Genomic DNA, 15,618 nt, shown 5'->3' on the forward strand with positions numbered 1-15,618 from the left:
CCCCTTCAGTAGCTACAAACTCTGATCTCTCATTCTTCAGCACAGCAGAACTACTGTCCTCTACTAGGACTTCAGCTTGCTATAGCCATTTGGAAATATTCTGCAGACAGAAACAAGGATCATCATGAGGTTTACCTCATGAGTTCCCTTTCTCTCAGGGACTGCATTCTTGGGCTTCCCTATGTAATTCCTGGGTGGGTTCCTTTTTCCTTTATTTTACTCAGATTATGATGTCTGAAAAATTTCAGGGCCCCAATTAACTGGATAGACAAAAAAAATTAAATTCCTTGAAGTAGAGTTGTCTTCCAACATCCTAAATATGTCCTAAATATGGTATCCTCTTCCAGTTTCTCATGTTTATAAATGCTGACTATATTCCAGTGGATTATTTCAGAGTCTGTTGAGACATGATGTAATATTACAAAAATTTAAAAAATTTGAAAACTGTTATTTAAATAGTAGATTTGATTTTCCAAGACTAATTCCTAAATGCCCAAATTCTAGTGTAGTAGAATATGATGAAATTGCTTACAGTCAGTTCCCACAAAAAGTAAAATAGTTAAATAAATTGGAATCCAAATTAATTTTACAGGCTTTTACTCAACAACATCTAGCATTATGTCCTCATGATTTGAAGATGAAAACTAGGTTTCCATTTTTCTCTGTGATAAGTGATAGGGGCATTTTTCTGAGAATGCAAATCAGTATGTTCATATGTGTAAGAAAATACTGATGCAACTTTTGACAGAAACCAAAAGCCTAATTTACACTTCAGAAATATTGCACCCTTAGGCAATCATTTTAGAAGTTAGCAGATACATAATCTATAGAGTTTGTAAAACTTCTCACAATAAATATAACTTTATTTTGAAAAATAAGTGATAAAAAGATATTTCTATACCCAGAACTGTATTTCTTACACTCTCTGTCAAGCAAGTAATTTTCCTGGTGCTGTCAGCAGGACATCTATTTCAGTAAGTTATATGAAGTACATTAATTTTCACCAAATCCTTATACTTAATTTGGATATTTATATAAGCTGTATATATACTATCCCATTACATGGCAGTGTAAATTTCCTATAATGATATTATGACTCTGAATTTGCTTTGGTGGATCAGTGTAAAAATCTGTTGTATCTTTTTATCATCATGCCTTATGTGAAGTATATTGTCCTCAAGGGACTGCAGGATTTTACAGTATCCAAACCATCATTTTCTTGTTCCCTCACAATACACAGAATAGCATTTCCTGCAGTCATAAGTAGACCCAAACTTCCCTGTTGGGTCCCAGAGGATGCAAGCCAGTTTGGATGAATTAACTGTGAGTTGAGAGAGCACCATGGGTGATGACCAGAAAAGATCTCACAAGCAAGGAAAATGTACATTGCCAAGATTAGAAACACTTTCACCACATGAGCTTGGCTTGCAAAGTCAACTTGAATCTCTAGGGACTTGAAATGAGGTTTTGTTTGTTTGCTTCTCAGAAAATTGGTTTCTCACTTATAAGAAAATGGGTGCCAAAAAGATTATAAAATAGGCCAATGTACTTTGGGAATTCAGAATTACTTTACCAGAGCAACATTTTGGGGACTTGAATATAGCTGTTAATGAAACCCCAAATATATGTATATACTCCTATCTCTAATAAACTCCATATACAAAAATGCTGGTTAGGAGAAGTTTCCTCCTCTATATTCTTAACTATACTTCTGTGAAGACTTGATCTACAATCAACAACACTATGAACATGTTTTCTTTTAAGTGTATTCATTTTTCCCAAGAAAACAAAATTAATATAAAAGGAAGTAAAATGCAATATTCAGGAAAAATTTTTTGTTCAATACTTTGCTCATCTTACATTCTCATCTAGACCTAGTGTGATCAACCAAAATTTATATTGCACTCCCCAAATCTCCCAGTCTCCTTTATCTACTCTTCCCCCCCAGCATTGATTGTATTTAATCTAAAAATTTATTTATTATATGTAACTGTTTTTGTCTTAGAGTATAAGCTTCACAGGAAGGAACTTTTGTCTGTCCATTAATTATTGAGAGAGTTCTACGTGGGTCATTTTCCATTTTTTGTTTTTTGTTTTGTTTTGTTGAGAGAGCAAGTGAGAAGAGGGGCACAGGGAGAGGGAGAGAGACAGTCTTAAGCAGGCTCCACCCTGAGATCATGACCTGAGCCGAAATCAAGAGTTGGCCACCCAACTGACAGAGCCACCCAGGTGCCCCAGGTCATTTTCATTTCTACACTTCTTATAAGCAGAGGCACTGTAGCCTTTTGATCTGGATTATCTTTTCAAGGATTTTTGTATAGCAAACGATCTTAGAAGAAATCTTAATATCTCCCTTGAAAATGGAGGGCAAGTTTGTGTTTGTTTCCCAGTATAATAAATATGGTATCTTCCTGCAGGTCCAAAGTTGGGCATGTTTGCTGGCATCCTCTTATAATTGGAGTTGACAAACTTTGGGCTTTCTCAGGAGTGATACAAACCCACTGTGTGCATAGAATCCTCTGAAGACATTCCCTGTCACTCTCTCTGGCTTGAGGGGTAAGGGAACTGGTGCAAACACACATTTATATTGCCTGTTATTCTAGAAATAATAAATTTCTTTGTCTTTGGTCCAGGAGTTGTTCCTTGTCCACACTATGAAATCATGACAGGTTAACTGATTAGCTTCCAAGTAGGGAAAAATCTCAGACCCTTCACAGTTGTTGACATTAATGTAACTCAAACACCTATAAAGTGTATACTTCATTGAGCATACTAAATAAATGTACCTGTGTTAATGGATATGTGGGTGAATAAAAAAAACTACAGCACTTATGTGGATATATAATAGTACTTGTAAAATGATAGACCTTGAAAGTGATAATTTTTTGAACAAAAATTTATATGTCAACATGATTGAAGTATTGCAGATTGGAATGGTTTAGAGTTTGGGTTGTTACACCAAACAAACAGATTGCAGTTCCAGTGGCACTTCTTAGTCTCTGTGTGAACTTGGGGGGGAAAAAACACATTACTCAAACTTAATTTCTCATTTGTAAATTAGAATAAAAAATAGTATAGTGCCCATACTGTTGTTGAGTTAGATGAGATAATACAGTAATATAGTCTCCTGAAATTTATGACTGTGGCTATTTTGCCCAGACCCTTTCTGAATCATCCTTATTCTATGAATAAGATGATTTATAAATAACTTGTGTAGTAAGTCCTCTGCCTTTCTTCCTATCCCCTAGGTGCCATTGCACTCTAACACACTTTATTTTATTTTTTGAAAAGATTATTTATTTATTTATTTATTTATTTATTTATTTATTTATTTATTTGACAGAGACACAGAGAGGGAACACAAGCAGGGGGAGTGGGAGAGGGAGAAGCAGTTCTCCCACCAAGTAGGGAGCCCAATGTGGGGCTCGATGTGGGGTTTGATCCCAGGACCCTGGGATCATGACCTGAGCTGAAGGCAGACGCTTAATGACTGAGCCACCCAGGTACCCCTCTAACACACTTTAGATTCATAAAACTTCTTGACTCTGCAGCTCACTCTTTCATCCTTCTGAAAAAACCTTCAGTCCTTATCACATGAAGTATGCTTCTGCTTTACTCTTTATCCTTTGCCCTTCTCTTCCTTTCTCTCCCTCCTCTCTCTCCTTCATATACAAGGTCATATCCTAGAACTTCAGTTACACATATCACGGACTCTTTAAAATCTGCATCCCTAGTATGCCTTACTTCCTTTAATGCACTTAGCATTTTGTGTCTCTGTGCTTCATCCCCAATATTTTCTCATGTCCCATCATGCAATGCCTTCTTCATCTGTGTCTAACAACTGTTACACCCTGTAAATTCTCACTTTTTATTGTACTGTTCTGTTCTAGAAATTTCCTTTTCAAAACAATGTTTCCCATTCTCTAACAGATTTTGACACTTTTATTTCTGTTAACATATTCAGAATAGTTATTTTAAAGTCTCTGTGTAATAATCCTTTATCTCAAGATCTTAATGATTTGTCTTTTCTGTTTACTTGGATTTTGGTCTCATCTCTTATCCTTAAGTGCCTGATGATTTTTGTTTGAGTGATGAACATTGCATTTTCTTAGATATAGTGGGGGAGGGAGACTAGAGGCTAAGTATAATGTTATCTTCTTCAGAGAAAATTTATATTTGCTTCTGGCAGATGGCTAGAGACACTAGCCATTTGGATCATATAAATATAATCTCAGGGAATAAGGTAATGTAAATTTTTGCTTTCAGTCCTTAAGGGTAGTTCTATTTGTGTCTCTTTCTTAATCCTATAATGTATCCATTTGGTGTTTCTGTCCAAAGTGCTTTTGATTTCCCATGACGTTCTCCCAATGAATAACCTTCAACTCTAATTTTTGTCCTTTTAGACATTCAAGATTGTTAATATTCCTCCCCTTCCTTGGTTCACAGATGCTTTCCTGGAATGCAGCATGATCCCATATGTCCCCAAAGCAACATTTCTATGTGTCCCTCTCTTTCATCTCAGCCCTATGATTTTTCACTGCCTTGTCAGTTTTCCAATGCCTTCAAACATACCAAACAATCTCAGCTTTTATACATGTTTTCAGTAGGTGAGTTACCATTAGTGGAAGCCCAGTGCACTCTACAGTTTTCCTTTTTAGAACTTGTTCTTTATATAGAGCTAAGCAGACCAGCAATTAATTAAGATTGGGGATGTTTTTAAAATATAAATTACATATTTACACACATATATGTATGTGTGTATGAGTTACTGTAATACCTGGAATTATATTTATAATGCATTCCATTATATAAGAGGGATAGAAGTATACATAATAAAAATTTTGAAAAAGTTCTGGAATATTTTCCAGATTTTATATTCACACCTGTAACCAATCTTGAGAACACAGAAACTGTTGGAAGTAAAAAAAAATGTTTATCAAGTTAAGGAGGAAAGGGTAGAAGGATCAACTTCCAGAGCTTTTAGGAATGAACAAAATGGTGCACTGAAGTTAGTCCTAAAATTTTAGGTAACCCTGGGTTATCCAGATGAAACAAATATGTGCTGGTTTTGCAATAATTTCTTCATTTAGCAGATCATAGAGGATGAAGTAAAGGGGGTTGAGAGGGAGAGAATCAATCATGAAATGTGAGAGCCCTGAGGATGAGGGGTCTGCTAAACAAAGTAGAGAGGAACAAGGAAGACAAACGTGGACCACTTGTTTGATCTGCCTATGGCAGCTTTGCTCTTACCTGAATTATTATACTCAGAGGGGATAATAAACTCTCTTTCCACTACATTTGACTGTGGATACAAACTGATAGAGTAGTGTAACAGATAAATCTTCATCTCGCCTAAAGCCTTAGTGTCTCGCCAGAGCACTTCTTTTTTGTTTCAGGAACATTTTTTTTCCATTTTATTAGAGTTAAAAGTACTTAACAGTCCTTAAATCATAATTTGCTTTCCAGGCCACTGACCACGACTTTCTGCCCTAAATACAAGCAAAACTAAAAATCCAGCTCACTGACTAAATTATTTAACGAGTACAGTAGATAGTTTTTATATGGTAAATGATATCAAAGTTACTGTCTCAAATCTGGACTCACTTTTAAAGTATTAGTGAAGAGTAGTATCTTATTCAGTGAACTAAGGAAGCTATGTTTTCAATTTTCAATCAGGTTTTAAAAATGTATTCCTTGACAAAAACTTTAAGAACTTGGCCCAACTTAGATCAAGGATGTCTTTTGTATTATCTTATACATGTAAAAGGTAGTTCCCTTCCCTTCAATTATTTGGTATTTTAAGTATATTGCTGCCCTCCACTGCATTATTGAGATACAAATGACATATAACATTGTGTAAATATAAGGTGTACAATGTGCTAATTTGATATATATTGCAAAATTTGCAGGCCCATCATCTCCTATAATTATCATTGTGTGTGTGGTGAGAATATTTAAGATCTCACTTAGCAACTTTCAAGTATATAGTACAGTGTTGTTAACAATATTATAATTAGATACCCAGAACTTTTTCATCTTCTAGTGGTAAGCTTGTACCCTTTGACCAGCATCTCCCCATTTCCACCACACTTCAGCCTCTGGCAACCATCAATCTACTCTCTGTTTTTAGGAGTTCAGCTCTTTTAGATTCCACATATAAGAGAGCTCTTACAGTATTTGTCATTTTCTTTCTGACTTATTTCACTTAGCATAATGCCTTCAAGATCAGTCCATATTGTCACAAGTGGCAGGATTTCCTTTTTTTCCTGTGGCTGATTATCTCATCATACACACACACACACACACACACTCACACCACATCTTCGTCTGTTTATCTATAGATGGACATTTAGGATATTTCTGTGTCTTGGCTATTGTTGGTTATTGTGAATAATACTGCAATGAACATGGGAGTACAGACGTCTCTTTGAGAACCTGATTCCACTTCTTTTACTTATACATCCAGAAGTGGCATTATTGAGTCATATGGTAGTTCTGTGTTTAATTTTTTGAGGAAACTTCATACTGTTCTTCATAGTGGCTGCCCTGATTTACATTCCCACCAAAAGTGCACAAGTGTTCTCTTTACATTCTTGCCAAAACATATTTGTCTTTTTATAATAGCCATTCTAACAGATGTGAGATAATATCACATTGTGGCTTTGATTTGCATTTTCCTGATGATCAGTCATGTTGACTATCATTTCATATAACTGTTGGCCATTTGTATGCCTTCTTTGGAAAAATATCTATTCTCTGCTCTTTAATCAAATAGTTTTTTGTTGTTTGTTTTTGTATTGAGGTTTATGACTTGTTGCTATATTTTGGATGTTAACCCCATATCAAATAGACAGTTTGCAAATATTTTATCCTGCAGGTTGCCTTTTCATTTTGTTGATGGTTTCCTTTGCTGTGCAGATGCTTTTTAGTTTGATATAGTCTCACATGTTAATTTTTGCTTTTGCTATTCGTGCTTCTGGTTTCATATCCAAAAAGTCCTTGCCCAGGTGAATGTCCAGAAGATTTTTTCCTCTGTTTTCTTCTAGAAGTTCTATGGTTTCAAGTCTTATGTTTAAGTCTCTAATTCATTTTTGGTTAATTTTTGTGAGTGATTTAAGATAGGGATCCAGTTTCATTTTTTTTTTCATATGTATATCTGGTTTTCCCAGCACCATTTACTGAAAGAATATTATTTCCCTATTGAATATTCTTGGCTCCTCTGTCAAATATTACTAGATGGTGTCTGTGAGTTTATTTCTGGGCTCTAGGTATATGTACCTGTTTTTAATGTCAGTACTGTACTATTTTGCTTACTGTAGCTTTATAACATAGTTTAATATCAAGAAGTGTGGTATCTCTAGCTTTTTTCTTCTTTCTGAGAACTGCATTGACTATTTAGGGTCTTTTGTGGTTCAATATAAATTTTAGGATTGTATTTTTTAAATTTTTTATTGTTATGTTAATCACCATACATTACATCATTAGTTTTTGAGGTAGTGTTCCATGATTCATTGTTTGTGCATAACACCCAGTGCTCCATGCAGAACATGCCCTCTTTAATACCTATCACCAGGCTAACCCATCCTCCCACCCCCCTCCCCTCCAGAACCCTCAGTTTGTTTTTCAGAGTCCATCGTCTCTCATGGTTCGTCTCCCCCTCCGATTCCCCCCCTTTCATTCTTCCCCTCCGCTATCTTCTTTTTTTTTTTTTTTCTTAACATATATTGCATTATTTGTTTCAGAGGTACAGATCTGTGATTCAACAGTCCTGCACAATTCACAGTGCTTACCAGAGCACATAACCTCCCCAGTGTCTATCACCCAGTCACCCCATCCCTCCCACCCCACCCCCACTCCAGCAACCCTCAGTTTGTTTCCTGAGATTAAGAATTCCTCATATCAGTGAGGTCATATGATACATGTCTTTCTATTTCAAAAAATGACTTTGGAATTTTGATAGGAATTTTGTTGAATCTATAGATGGCTTTGGGTAGTATAATCATTTTAACAATATTAATTTTTTCAATACACATACATGAGATATAATTGCATTTATTTGTATATTCAATTTATTTCATAATTTTAGAGTTTTCAGTGTATATATAGATTTTTCACTTCCTGTTTAAATTTATTCTGAAGCATTTTATTATTTTTGATGCTATTGTAAATAGGATTGCTTTCTTATTTCTTTTTCAGATATTTCATTCTTAGTGTATAGAAACACAGCTAATTAGTGTATATTGATCTTGAATTCTGTAAATTTATTGAATTTGGTGATTATTTCTAAGAGTTTTTTGGTGGAGTCTTTAGGATTTTGTACATATAAGATCATATCATCTGCAAAGACAATTTTACTTCTTTCTTTCCATTTTGGATGCCTTTATTTCTTTTTCTTGCCTAATTTCTCTGGCTAGGATTTCCATTACCATGTTGAATAGGAGTGGTGAGAATGGACATCCTTGCCCTATTCCTGAGTTTAGAGAAAAAACTTTTAGCTTTTTAGCTTTTAGTATGCTGTTAGCTGAGGGTTTATCATATATGGTCTTTACTATGTTCAGGTACATTCCTTCTTTACCCAATTCGTTGAAAGTTTTTATCATGAAAGGATTTGTATTTTTTCAAATCTTTTTTACATTTATTGGGATAACCATATGATTTTTATCATTCTATTACTATGATGTATCACAGTTACTGATTTGTATACGTTGAACCACCTTTGCATCCCAGGGATAAATTCCTCTTGATGGTAGTGCATGGTTCTTTTAATGAGCTGTTGTATTTGGTTTTCTAATGTTCAGAATTTTTTCCATCTGTGCTCATCAGAAATACTGGCCTGTTGTTTTTTGTAGTGTCCTTATCTTGCTTTGGTATCAAAGTAATGCTGGCCTTATAAAATAAATGAGTTTGAGCATATTCCCACCTCTTCAGTTGTTTTGGAAGAGTTAGAAGAATTGGCATTACTTTTTCTTTAAATGTTTGACAGCATTCACCAGTGAAACCATCTGATCCTGGGCTTTTCTTTGTTGGAAGGTTTTTGACTATTGATTCAGTCTCATTACTCATTCTTGGTCTGTTCAGATTTTCTACATGATTCAGTCTTGGTAAGACATATATTTCTAGAGGTTTATTCCTTGATTGATACTTCACCGTTCATAGTAGTCTTTTATGATCTTTCATTTCTGTGACATCAGTTGTAATGTATCCTCTTTGATTTCGATTTCAGTCTTTTTTTTAGTCTCGCTGAAGATTTGTCAATTTATCTTTTAAAAAAACCCAGCTTAGTTTCTTTGATCTTGTGTCTTTCTTGTCTGTTTCATTTAATTCCATTCCAATCTGTGTTTTTTCCTTCCTTCTATTAACATTGGGCTTTGCTTTTCTATAAAGTTCCTTGAGGTGTAAAGTTAGTGGTTTATTTAAGATTTTTGTTTTTTCTTAATGCAGACTTTTATTGCTATATGTTTTCTTCTTAAAACTGCTTGTTCAGCATCCCATAGGTTTTGATATGTTGTGCTTCCAGATCTGTTTGCAGACAGCCTCCCTTTTCCTTTCCCAAGGGCTGTGCTAAAGTTTGTGGTTCTTCCTGGCTCACAGGTTCAAGCCAGTTTTCTGAACATGCTCACTAATTGTCTCCCAAGGCTCACTCTCACTGCAGTTAGGAGTGTGCAAAGGGAGCCTGCGATGGGGTAGAAGAGTATGTGGATTAGGCATCTCAAGCACTGGATGGGTCCAGTTTGGGGAGTCAGAGGGCAGGGCATCCCAATGGCTTGTGTGTGAGTCTCCTGATGGAGTTCATGATGCACTTAGTAAGATCTGCATCCCTTTGACACATTTCTGAGCCCTGGCTGCTTTTCTCCCAGCCACTCTCATCCCCACTCCTCAAACTCCACCACCTTCATGTAGCTTACAGTTCAGTACTCTGAATGGGGGAGAGAAAAATGAGCCTTTTCAGCAGCATGCCCAACAGCTGGGAAAACCTAGCACTCACACATACACCCTCATATTCCTTCACTCCCTATGGCCCCTGTGCTGCCTTTCGGGAGGGGTGATACAGTTAAAGTCAAACTTTTCTTCTTACCCTCTCAAATGCATCCAATCTCAATTTTTTTTTTTTTTTTTTTGCTTCAGTGGGGTGCTGGAACTTCACTGGATGCTGGATTTCCAGAAAGGTTCTCTTGTATGTGAGTTATTGTCTAAGTCAGTGTTCTCCAGGGGTTTCCAGACTGCAGCCAAGATGGGCTGGAACTGGTCCACAGGCCACTTCAGGGTCTATAGCTGGTACCAAGGTCTATCTGCCTATTGTTCAGTGCATGGGTGGGCAAGACTCTAGGTCCCTAGGCTTGTGGTGCTGGATCCTACAGATCCCACGAAGGCACTTTTGTCCATGGAAGGATCCCAGATTCAATTGTCATTGTTGAGTGGAGGATATGTTGAGAGACATCCTACTCAGCCATCTTGCTTGATATATTGCATTTTTATTTTATCAATTCCTTTTCTTTTCATGACTTCTGAAATTAAATGAATTTTCTTTAAGAAACTTTCAAAAATTCACAGAATACTTTTTAATCAAGAAAAACATTTCAGATATGAATATTTATATACATACTGTTCAACATCTCAAGCTCGGCATCTAGAGTGCCTCACACTAAGTACACCTTCTGTTTAATTCATGCAGTATAAGTGCACACTTGCTAAATTGCTTAAGCTAATTAAGCCCAAGGCATAGACTGAATTTCCCTATAGGCCAATGCTCAAAAGGAGTGCCATCTTCTTTAAATGTTTCCTGTATCCCTTTTCTTTCTCTTTTCTTCTTTTTAATGTATAAGCACATCCTTTCACTTGTTCTTCCCTCCTTTGCTTCCTCTTTGCCTCCTACATAGATTTCATAAGTTTCCTATAATGTACAAGATATTTTTTTGGATTTCCAAAATATTCACATACATGTAACAAAAATAAGTTGATACACTTTAAGTTTTTCTATTCTCACTATTTTTTCTTCATTACATTCCACCCTCATTGTGGATTATGTATATAGCATATATAACATATGTATATATGCATAGGCATGTAGTTAGCACATCCTATTTTATTTGAATAATTACATATTTGACATTAAGGGTAGATTATAAAAACATACAAATATAGACAGATGTTTAAAGTCATTTAGAATAGATTGACTATTAAGAAGAAACATGAGTAAGTTTCCAGATCTGTTTTATTGAGTCCTCAATCAGGAAATACCAAATATTTTTATATTTTGTGTCTTTTTATAGAAAAGTCTTTGCTAATTTATATACATTAAGTAATTTTATATATCCAATAGCAAATGACCTTTATTGACAAGTATACAATGAAAGCATCTGGGAAAGCCTTGAAAAATTTGAATCTAAGCCACTGTTATTTCAGGGAGAGATTTGAGATGTTTGTTTTAACTATAAAGTCAGGAGCTATGTAAGTAGTTACTGAGTATGACTGCCAGTGAAGTACAGCTTCTTCCTGAATCCATTTTTAAGTTTTCTATTCCATGAATATGCAGTAAAGAAGAAGAGTCTCAAGATACCTTTCTTGGGCTGTATTTTCTATTGGAGAAATTCAGCATGTTTCAAAAGATATGCATATTTGGCTTACACTATACTGTGAACATATTGGTGGATTATGAAATAGACAAGCTTCATGGACTGTTTCATTCCCAGTCTTAGTGAAGTGGAGACAGTTTTTAAATAAGCTAATAACATGCACTTCTATTTTTATCCTTCTGAGCACATGACTTGTTTCAGTTGATCTAGACTACCTCTTCCTGGAGTGTGGATTAAATTTGGTCACAGAAGTAATGAAAAGAGAGAGAAGTAGTACTTAGCTGTTGACATTAAAAAATAAAATTTGGAATAAAAGCCAAGCTATTGATTTGAGAAAGTGCATTTTAGTGATCTATTCTAGAGTTTTCAAATTATGCAGTCTTTTAATACCTATTTAAAGGTACCTGTTTTTCCACTTAAGTCTTACACAGAAAGTTTACAGTCAAGGGAAGGAGAAATTGAGTTAGGGAGAAAGAAAATTTAAGCAAAAAGAGTCCTTCTTTTCTGGCTCTGGAGAATTATGAAAAGAAAAGTTACCAGTAATGATCCTGTTTCCTTTGAGGACAGAATTACCTGGTCCCAACCCAGGATACAACCACATAACTAGCCTTTAGTATATTTCTCCCCTTTCTTTCCTGAAAATTTGGTGGAAGGGAGGCGGGGAGATGGGTAATTCAGGGGAAAACACAAGAATTCCTCTCTGAATTAACTATGCCTTAGGAGCTCTGATGTATCCCACCAGGAGGTTGTAACCTTATGGCAGCAGATAGTCGTTTCTCTCACAGCTTCCTAAAATAAATAATCAACTTTTACCCCTCCCCCCCAAATTCCTCTATAATGCACTGAGTAGGTCTCTGGAATGATACATGAAAAGTTCTGTGATGGAATGAAGAAAAGGGAGGGTTGGAGTTCACTCAAATATGTTGAGAAAATTGCACCTTGGAACTCATAGCCAAGGCAAAATAAAATAGGAAATTATAATTGAAAAGGAAGAAAAATTAAAATGTGAAGCCAAAGGCCTAGGTGATAGGAATACAAATACACGTATCTAGTCCAGCATCGCTATTTAGCATTTAGCTTATAAAAGCAGAGCTCATAAAAACAATCAATATCCCAGTCACTAGAATTGAATTATGCCTTAATCAACACCTCTCCCTCTCTCATCCAATTTGATTAAAGCTCTATGACTGTATTGGCTGTTTTAGAATTAGAGATCATACGCCTCATACTTAAAATGCATTGATTTAAAGAAAGCCCAGCCACATAGCTTCAGTGCCTAATAGCTTCACCTATAGCAGTCTCCATATCTCAGCCACACTGAGGAGTCATAGAATTAGTGAGAGATAATTCCAAAACCTTCCCTCCAGAAGAACAATTCAAATACAATATAGTTTCATACAATCAATACAACAAAAATTGTTGAAACATGACTAATATCTTTAGAATAGTCTGAGTCAGAACCTTGGAGGATTCCTAGGACCCACTAGGAGGGATTAAGACTCTAGTGGCTGAAAAGTACCCAACAAAATGTCTGGAAATATGGTTTCAGAACAAAGCATTACCTATTCTGAATTCAAAATATATAAAAACAAGTGTAACATAACTTCAAGTGTATCACATTGAATTTCATGCACATTTTTAGTCATGACAACAACATAAATGTGTTTCAATGGAGATTTCTGATTTCTGTGGACTCATCCAAATGCAATGCAAAAATGTAATGTTTGTATTATAATATATCCCTAAGGATGAACATATGTAAATGTGACCAACACATTCCCTGCTCATGTGGAACTCCTAGCCTAGTAGACTTGCGTATAATACGTAAAGAGATAATGATATAATTATTTAGTCTATTTTCCTGTCTGTGATGGACCCTCCACCTCTCCTTTGCATGTGCTTATTTATACAAGACCAGCATTTACATTATAAGGCTGAAAGAATGCCTATCATTGTAGTGTCATTGAGATGTCATCTGGTTGTTCTGAGCTCCTGTGAATCTTAAGTAAATGAACCCTGCCACACACAGGAGTATAAATGGCAGAAAACAAGAACTTTCAAAAACCCTCTGAAAATTTCTGTGGGACTTAAACTGTTGACTTACTGGGCTATGCTTTAGGAGTTGCGGGTATTGACACCGGATGTTAAATTTATCTCCTTTATTATTTCATATATATCCGTATGGCATAATTTACAAAAATTCATAAACTACAATGCATTACTGAAGATTGTAGAGAAAATGTATAACAAATGTTAGTAGGACAAATTCTTATTCTACCACTTGACCATTTAACACCAGTGATTTTTAATGGTCCTTCATTTTATTTTTCAACTTGTCTCAATTTTGTTAGCTCCCCCATGTCCCTTTCCTCATCATTTAGCTCTTTACCAATTACCTTACTGTGGATCCTGGGTGGAACTTACCTAGTATCATTTGTGTCAGTGCTGTGGTTGGGTGTGGGGGTGTGTGCACGCGTGCTCATGTGCATGCTCACACATGGCAGCGGGGAGGTGTGTTTAACATTCCAGTTGTTTAGTGGTTACAAGATAACTCAGGTTCTTAATTTCTTTTGGAATCAGGTTGGTAAGTTATATTTTTCTAGGAATTTGTTCATTTTCAAATTTGTTGACATAAATATTTTCTTAAATGCTTGAGTTATATATTTTATAAAGTACAGAAAGTACACATGTACACATGAGGTGTACATGATGAATTTTTATTTAGGTACATATCCATACAATTACAACCTAGATCAAGATAAAAAGCAAATGCTTTTTTTGAAATTAAAAGCAAAAGCAAATGCAGTGCACCAGTGGATTTTCTCTGGCCCCTTCAGAACTGATACATGTCAAAGGTGATCCCAGTTCTAATTTCTATCTTTATAGATTAGTTTTGACTAATTTTGAAATTTATATAAATGAAATAATATGTATTTTTTAACCAAGCTTATTTCACTCAACATTATGTCTGGGAGAATTATTCATAATGTGTCTAACCACGTTTTTTTTTTTTTTTTAATTGTTATATTTAATTCTATTGTGTGACTAAAACTCATTATTTTCAAACTATTTTATGATTTCCATTTGGTTGCATATTTGAACTTGAATTAGAAATTTTTGTGAATTGTAACAATATCAGGTATTTCTAGCTATATTTTTGTTATGGATTTGTAGTTTAATAGTATTGTTGGTCAGAAAATATAATCTAATCATATCAGTCATTTGAAATTTGTTGAAATTTGCTTTATAACCAAGAATATAGTCAATTTTTAAAATGTGCTATTTATACTTGAATGTGTACTTTAGAGTTTTGTAGTTATTCTTTATCAACTCATGATTGCTAAATACTAGTGATAGTCTATTTCCTTATAGATTTGTCTGTTTTTTCTTTTTTGAGAAATAATTGGCATATAACATTTTGTAAGTTTAAGGTGTATAACATTCATATGATACATTTATATATTGTAATATGATTACCACTTTAGCATTAGTATCTCTATCATGTCACATAATTTTCACTTTTTTTGTGAAAAGAACAGTTAAGATCTAGTGTCTTAGGAACTTTGAAGTTTATTATATAGTATTGTTGATAATAATTTCTATTTTGTATATTAGATTTCCAGGACTTCTATATCTGCTAGTTGCACGTTTGTACCCTTAAACAGTATCTCCTCAATCCCTCCACCTCCTAGCTCCTGGTAATGAGAGAAGGGTTTTAAACTCCCCAAATATATTAAGCATTTGACCATATTTTATATATGGCTTCCTGGTTTTTGCTTTATATATTTATGCTAGGATATTAGATAAATATTTTAATTATTTTACCATCTATTTAATTTCAGATTTTAAAATTATAAAATGTCTTATATATCTCTAATAACATAATTTGCCTTAAAATTAACTTTTATGGTATGCCCATATAAATTCCTTTGGATTATCATTTGCATTTTTCTATCCTTTTACTTTCATTCTTTTTGTATTCTCTCTGTATGTTCTATAAACATAGAACAAAATAGATTTATTCAATAAATTAAATAAAATGGAA

Source organism: Mirounga leonina, unplaced genomic scaffold (assembly GCF_011800145.1).
Source record: "Mirounga leonina isolate KUSES-001 unplaced genomic scaffold, KU_Mleo_1.0 Mir_153, whole genome shotgun sequence".
In the NCBI taxonomy this organism is placed as follows: domain Eukaryota; kingdom Metazoa; phylum Chordata; class Mammalia; order Carnivora; family Phocidae; genus Mirounga; species Mirounga leonina.